Source organism: Macaca mulatta, chromosome 8 (genome assembly GCF_049350105.2).
Source record: "Macaca mulatta isolate MMU2019108-1 chromosome 8, T2T-MMU8v2.0, whole genome shotgun sequence".
NCBI lineage: Eukaryota > Metazoa > Chordata > Mammalia > Primates > Cercopithecidae > Macaca > Macaca mulatta.
Window position 1 is genome coordinate 113,275,947 of NC_133413.1, and position 8,157 is coordinate 113,284,103.

The 8,157-nt window shown below is 44.5% G+C and overlaps 1 pseudogene; it reads right to left on the reverse strand.

The window, feature by feature from the left end:
* Positions 1-5,740: 5,740 nt before the first annotated feature.
* On the reverse strand, positions 5,741-7,313 carry LOC144330839 (large ribosomal subunit protein uL18-like; annotated as a pseudogene).
* Between the last annotated feature and the right edge of the window lie 844 nt (positions 7,314-8,157).

The window sequence follows — 8,157 nt, forward strand, 5'->3', positions numbered from 1 at the left end:
TGTGGTGGCTGACGCCTATGATCCTAGCCTTTTTTGAGACCATGGAGGCAGGTGAATTGCTTGAGTTCAGAAGTTTGAGACCAGCTGGGTGAGACAGTGAAACACCATCTCTACAAAAAGCACAAAAATTAGCCAGGCATGGTGGTATGCACCTATAGTCCCAGCTACTTGGAAGGCTGAGGTGAGGTGAGAGGATGGCTTGGGCGTGGGAGGTGGGGGTTACGGTGAGCCAAGATCATGCTACTACACTCCAGCCTGGGTGATAGAACCAGACCTTGTCTCGGGGGGCGGGGGGTGGGGAAGGCACAGCCATACACAATAATAAGAGAAACACAAGCTAGAAGTGTATCAAAATGTCGTTCTTCATCTTCCAAATTGGCAGAGCCTGGAAGTTGGCTGACACTGTTGGTGGAACACAGGGAAGCTGGTGGGAGGGTAAATTGGTACGACAACCTCCACGGACAGAACTTTGGCAACCGCTAAGAAAATTACAAATAAACATGCCCTTTGGCCCAGCCAATCCATTTCTAGGAATTTATGCCACAGATATCCTGGCACATATGCAAAGTAATGTAGGTACAGGTTATTTATTTCAGCACTGTTTGCTTAACAAAATATTGGAAGCGACCTAAATGTCCATGAGTAGGGAAGGGTTAAATACATCATAGTCTATTTATACAATGCAGCAAATAAAATGAAAAACTTCCTTTATATACTGATGTGAAACACTTTCCCAAATTGATTGTTACATGAAAAATGCAAGATGCAGGATTGTATGTAAGCAGGATATAACAGAAAGCAGGTTTTGGGAAAAAATGTATACCTGTATGCATGTGTCTTTTTTTCTTTTTTCTTTTTTTTTGAGACAGAGTCTTGCTCTTGTCCCCCAGCCTGGAGTGCAATGGTGCAATCTCGGCTCACTGCAACCTCCACCTCCCGGATTCCAGCAATTCTGCCTCAGCCTCCCAAGTAGCTGGGATTACAGGCACCCGCCACTACGCCCAGCAAATTTTTGTATTTTTTAGTAGAGACGGGGTTTTAATACGTTGGCCAGGCTGGACTAGAACTCCTGACCTCTGGTGATCTGCCCACCTTGGCCTCCCAAAGTGCTGGGATTACAGGTGTGAGCCACTGCACCTGACCATGTGTCTTTTTGTATAACCAGAAGACCTCTGAGAGGACAGAGTAGAGGAAAAGTTTTTATTGTACACTCTTTTGTAGCTCTTGAAATTTGAACCATGTGAATGTATTATCTGTTTAAAAAAAAGGTGAAGATTTTAATTTTTTAAAACTTGTGAGTACTAATGCTCAATGCTTCTTACCTGTTAGGTGATGATTGGTTCTAGGAATGGTGGATGGTAAATCTCTCTCAACGACAACTAATGTCAAATACAAAAGCAATGATAACAAAGGTACTAAAGACCCAGACATTCTTTGGGTTCTGTGCTTGATGATGTAATGGTTGGCTTGCAAGGGAGTTGTTCACAAGGAGATAATAACCTGATAATGCCCATGGGAATCTATATCAATCGACAGAGAATGTTCTGTATTTCTCCCAAGTTTTTAAAAACAAATTTTTTTCTTTTTCATTTCTTCCAGCATAAAAATGCATAGTTAACATGCATTTGGAAGAATCTTTTCAAGCCATATGGATTTAACTGTGCTTTTTTTGGAAGAGCACAAGAAGGAGAGTGGATATACATTTTCTTCACGTTTCCTCTGCCTTCTATTTAGCTAGCAATTTTGTGAGAGAACCGAAGCACAGCTTAGAGGAATGTGAAGTCAGCCTTCCAATGGGCACTGCTTCTCTGTTTTGAGAGTTTCTCTGCATGGCAAGCCCTCCTGTACTCCTGCCAAACACTACCAGTCTCCAACTTCCTTACTACACATTGCAAAATTTTATGCAGGTTTTCTTTCCCCTTTCCTTCTGATTTGTTTCTAATCCCCTAACTCCCTGCAAGTCTAGTTGTCCTGGGTCCTTCTAAGACTCCATGGAAGTAAACAGGTATTAATATTATTAATTGATCACTTCATTCCATAAACATTTACTAAGTCCCTAGTATGTGTCTGGCACCATGTCAATGCTAGCAACTCGAAAAAGAATAAGAAATGATTTTGAATTTAAGGCACTTACAGTTGTTTTGGAGAGACAGAAATACGGTACAGCGTGGGAAGTACGTGGGTGCTATGTGAGCTCCAGAAAGGGACACCTAACCCAGCTTTGGTGGGAGAGTGGGATAGGAAGGGATTCCTGGGGAAGCAAGGCGTGAGGAAAGGCTTAAAGGATAAGTGGAAGTTAACTAGGGAAGGTGGGGTGAGGGGGATGAGCGGGGTTGGATATTGGAGGTAAGGACTACCTGTGTGAGAGTGAGAAGGAGCCTTCGGTGTGACAGGAGGGGTACGGTTTCAGCAAGAGCAAAGGCTTGGAGGTGAGCAAACACCCCAGGGGTATGTGTTTTCATTCAGTTTAACTAGGACGTGATGTGTGCAGCAGGAAATGGCAGTAAATGAGGGAAGGAGGACGTTATTGAGAACATCAAGTGCAACAGAGGGGCAGAAACACAGGGCAGAAGATACTGACAAGTAATAGGTCATGGGTGACCTGATGAAGTGGTTTCTCAGGAGTGGTAGGGCCTGAGACAGGATCTGGTATATTGAGGAGTGAAAGGGAGGTGAGACTGCACTCAGATAATAGTTAACATTTACAAACCACTTCCTATATGACGAGGCTCTAATGCATCAATTTCTCACAACAACCTGAGAGGTAGACATTATCCACAGCCTTGTTTTACAGATGAGGAAACTGAGGCACAGAAAGGTTAAGCAACTTGCGTCATGCAGGCAGAAGTGGCAGAACTGAGAGCTCAAGGTTCCAGAAACCAAACTCCTGACCAATAAGAAGCTGGGATTCCAGAAATGCTGTCATTGCTAGAGAGTGACTCAAGGCTACTGGAAATTGTAGCACATTTATAGACACAAAGAACGGTGCCTGGAGACCTGCGGGAAGTGATGTCTAACAGAGCAAGGTCCAGGAAGATAAGGCTGAGCCCTGGATTTGACAGCAAGAAAGTCGCTGGTGACCTCTCAGAAAGCAGTTTCAGCAGCAATTGGGGAGGAAGCCAAATGAACCAGAATTAGGAGAAAAAGGCCTTAAGAGCCACCATTCAGGCACAGGGGGTGGCAATGCCTGAGGGTAGGATGGAGAGAGCCCCATCCAGAGACAGCAGAAAGGGAGTGCGTTAGTCAGGGTTCCCCAGAAAAAATATAGGAGTGTGTGAGAGTGAGTGTGTGTGTGTGTGTGTGTGTGTGTGTGTGTTTATGGAGAGAGGGAGAGACACAGAGATTTATTGTAAGGAATTGGCTCAAGTGGTTATAGAGGCTGACAAATTCTAAGGTCGCAGTTGGCAAGCTGGAGACCCGGGAGAACTGATGATGTAGCTCCAGTCTCAAGGTTAGCAGGCTTGAACCCTAAGAAGAGTTGATGTTTCAGAATGAGTTCGAAGGCAGGAAAAAATCCAGCGTCCTAGCTGGAAGACAGTTACGCAGGAGGAGTTCCCATTTACTTGCCGTAGGGAGTTCCATGTAGGCCTTTGATTGATTGGATGAGGCCAACCCACATTAGGGAGGACAATTGGCTGTACTCGGTCTAGCAATTCCAAGACTATTTTCTTTTTTCCCCTTTTTTTCCTCTGCATTTTTGCTTTGCTTTATCAAATGTTGATTTCATCCAGAAACATACAAACACACCCAGAATGATGTTTGATCAAATATCTGGTTGCCCTATGGCCCAGTTAAGTTTGTATCCAAAATGAATCATCACAGGGAGATAAGGCCAAGTATGACTGCAGATAAATCTGTTTTGGAAAACAAAGTTCAGAAGAGGATAGACTTTTGCCCTCTCCTAATAACATATGTGCATCAAACTGGAAATGTTCTTTTTTTTCCTTTTCCTTCCTTCCTTCCTTCCTTCCTTCCTTCCTTCCTTCCTTCCTTCCTTCCTTCCTTCCTTCCTTCCTCCCTCCCTCCCTCCCTCCCTCCCTTCTTTTTGACAGGGTCTCATTCTGTTGCCCAGGCTGGAGTGCAGTGGCATGATCTTGGCTCACTGCCAACTCCACCTCCCGGGTTCAAGTGATTCTCCTGCCTCAGCCTCCTGAGTAGCTGGGATTACAGGTGTGCACCACCACGCCCAGTTAATTTTTGTGTTTTTAGTAGAGACAGGGTTTCACCACGTTGGCCAAGCTGGTCTTAAACTTCCGACCTCAAGTGATCCACCCGTCTCAGCCTCCCAAAGAGCTGGGATTACAAGCATGAGCCACCGCACCCAGCCTAGAAACAATTTCTTAAACCAACTTCAGCTGGATCCCTGAGGTCAGGGTGACGTTTTCCATTTCTCAAATGTCTTTGAAAGAGTGGAGGCTGAGCTTTCAATAGTAAATTATTATTTATAACTTTTATTATTATCCAAAAATGCCAGTTTTGTGATTGGCATTTAAAAACAGTTATGTTCTGATGATGACAGACTCCTGCTAACCATATGGTTACCTTATATCAGTTACCGAGATACACATGTTCAGCCTGCTAAATGTCCAGGCCCTTGAACCTTTACACAGACAGTGCGTGAGCGAGGCTGGGCAGTTCAGTGACCTGGGCAGTTCAGAAGTCTGTTGCTCAGCCAGGAAGCTTCACAGCCAGAATTTAAACCCACATCTGTTACACTCTAAAACCTATGCCCTCACCACTATGCAAGCGCACTGGTAATCCCGTATGTCCACCAAATTTCATTCTAAACTATCTTGAAGGAGAAATGTTACTTCGAGACAGGGTCTCGCTCTGTTCCCCAGGCTAGAGTGCAGTGGCAGGATCTTGGCTCACTGCGACCTCCGCCGTCATGACTCAAGCAATACTCCCACCTCAGCCTCTCAAGTAGCTGGGACTACAGATGCACACCACCATGCCTAATTTTTTTTTTTTTTTTGAAACAGAGTCTCACTCTGTCGCCCAGGCTGAAGTGCGGTGGCACGATCTTGGCTCACTGCAACCTCTGCCTCCCGGGTTCAAGCAATTCTCCTGCCTCAGCCTCCCAAGTAGCTGGAATTACAGGAATACATCACCATGTCCAGTTAATTTTTTTTGTATTTTTAGTAGAGATGGAGTTTCACCATATTGGCCAGGCTGATCTCGAACTCCCGATCTTGTGATCTGCCCACCTCGGCCTCCCAAAGTGCTGGGATTACAGGCATGAGCCACTGTGCGCGGCCCCTGATTAATTTTTTTATTTTTATTTTTGTAGAAACAAGGTCTCACTGTATTGCGCAGGCCGAGAAATTTTTTTTTTTTTTTTTTTTTGAGACAGAGTCTCACTCTGTCACCCAGGCTGGAGTGCAGTGGCACGATCTCGGCCCACTGCAACCTCTGCCTCCCGGGTTCAAGCGATTCTCCTGCCTCAGCCTCCTGAGTAGTTGAGGCTACAGGCGCCTGCCGCCACGCCCAGCTAATTTTTTTTTTTTTTTTTTTTTTGGATTTTTAGAAGAGATGGGATTTCACCATGTTAGCCAGGGTGGAGAAATTTTAAATGAAGGGTTTGCAGGGCTCTCCAAGAAAACAGACAGGCATTATTTATTATTTCACAAAGCTTTTGCTTCAAAATACATACAACATCTTATTTTTTTAATTTAGGAATTTTTTATTAAAAAAATTCAAATTTGGGGGTGGTGTTTTTGTTTTTATTTTTTGCTGTCAATAAGTTTATTGTGTTTATCTGAAAAATCCTCACAGAAAGTTGTTTGATTTAGCTCTCAGCAGTCCACTCCTGAGCCTTGAGGAAGCTTGCCCTCTTTTGAGCTACCCAATCTTTCTTCCAAGCAAGGGACATTTTGGGATGGTTCCACCTCTTCTTTTGTTGTTGTTGTTTTTTTTTTGAGACGGAGTTTAGCTCTTGTTCCCAGGCTGGAGTGTGATGGCGTGATCTTGGCTCACCGTAACCTCCACCTCCCAGGTTCAAGCAACCCTCCTGCCTCAGCCTCCCGAGTAGCTGGGATTACAGGCGCCTGACACCATGCCTGGCTAATTTTTTATTTTTTTAGTAGAGATGGGGTTTCAGCATGTTGGCCAGGCTGGTCTCGAACTCGTGACCTCAGGTGATCCATCCACCTAGGCTCCCCAAAGTGCTGGGATTACAGGCATGAGCCACCGCACCTAGCCACACCTCTTCTTTTTAGCTTCTTTCTTGGGCTTCTTCTCATAGACTGGATTCTTTCATATAGCAGCATGACCTTTCTTATACATCTCGTCCATCATGTCTGAAGTTACGCTGTTCTTTATGTATTGAGAGAACTGTTTCTTGTAAGCATCTTCATCTTCCTCCATTAAGTAGCACATGTACTGCAACACTCTGGCCCGTGATGTACTTCCTGTGTATTTCTGCATTAAATTCCTTGCTTTCAGAATCATAAGCAGGGAATCGTTTGGTACTGTGAGGGACAGACAAGCCTCCATCCACAGCTCCCTTCAGGGTGCCAAAAACTTTATTGCCAGTGGTAGTTCTGGCAAGGCCTGCATCCAAATAGCAGGTAAAGGCGCGTGGCTGACCATCAATGCTTTCCACATTGTATTCATCTCCAGTCACCTCCACTTGGCCTTCATAGATCCTGTCCATGCCAAACCTATTGAGAAGCCTGCAGACCAACAGCAGGCTAGTACAATACGCTGCAGCATCATTTGTCAGGCCAAGCTTCACACCATATTTTGGCAGTTCATGTGCATATGCTGCGGACTGTCACATCCCCTTCTATACAGGCATAAGTAATCTGACCAATGATGTCTCTGTTACACAAACTATCATCCTGTGTTTGGGTGTGTTGTATTTATTTTTATTCTGTATCACCAAGCGTTTCTGAGCATAGTAATCAGTTTTACCCTCTCGTTGTCTTCTAAATTTCACTTGGTGCCTCTTAAAGTAGGCCTTATTCCTTTTTTTTTTTTTTTTTTCTGACGCGGAGTCTTGCTCTGTGCCCCAGGCTGGAGTGCAGTGGCGCGCTCTCGGCTCACTGCAAGCTCCGCTCCCCCGGGTTCACGCCATTCTCCTGCCTCAGCCTCCCGAGTAGCTGGGACTACAGGCGCCCGCCACCTCGCCCGGCTAATTTTCTTGTATTTTTAGTAGAGACGGGGTTTCACCGTGTTAGCCAGGATGGTCTCCATCTCCTGACCTCATGATCCGCCCGTCTCGGCCTCCCAAAGTGCTGGGATTACAGGCTTGAGCCACCGCGCCCGGCAAAGTAGGCCTTATTCTTAACCACTTTAACAATAAACCCCATCCTGTGGAACAGAGACCCGCATCCGCTGCTCAACAGAGACCTGCGGGCCCAGCAGCGTTGAGGGTGGAAAAGGCACAAAATTCAAATGTTTATTTCAAATAAATTTAAAGAGGGAAAGAAATATCCGCCAAAATGTTACCTCCTGGAATTAACTGTCACACTTCTCTGTTTCCCCTGAGACTGTCTATAGGCATGTACAGTAGGTATGTGTATATATGTTTGTGCAGATATATTTCTTTACATAAAGAGCATCATTGTGTACCTATGCACACATAAAAATATAATTTTAACACCATTTTGATGACTGCCTGAAATACTTTTATAACAGACTTGTCTGTGCCACAGGTTCTTGGGAAAACAAATAATCATAAGAATAATATCAATTGATATAAGAATATTTGTCAATTTATTTAATAAATGCTAGGAGGAAGTCTGTTAAATTTTTTTTGTAATTTGTATTGGAGTGCCTTAACTGTTTAATATAGACTGGAGGGTGGTAGAGTGTACAGGTGAAGTGTATAGGTTGAGGCTTAAATCTCAGCTCCCAGTTCCCCATTTGCTATGTGACCTTGAGCAAGTCGCTTATCCTCTCTGTGCCTTGGTTTCCTAATCTATATAAAGGGGAATAATAGAACTTAAATGAGTTAGTCCATGTAAAGTGCTTTAGATCAGTGCCTGGCTCCTGGTAACACTTAGTTTGTGTTACAAGATATATTTGTCTGTACTCTATAAACATTCAAGTTGCTGAGTCACTTAGTCCAAGAAAACTCCAAGCCAGTTTGACACAGCTGAAGCGGTTGTAGGGGAATGTTTCGGGCTGATTCCTGGGGTGGGAACTTGGAGT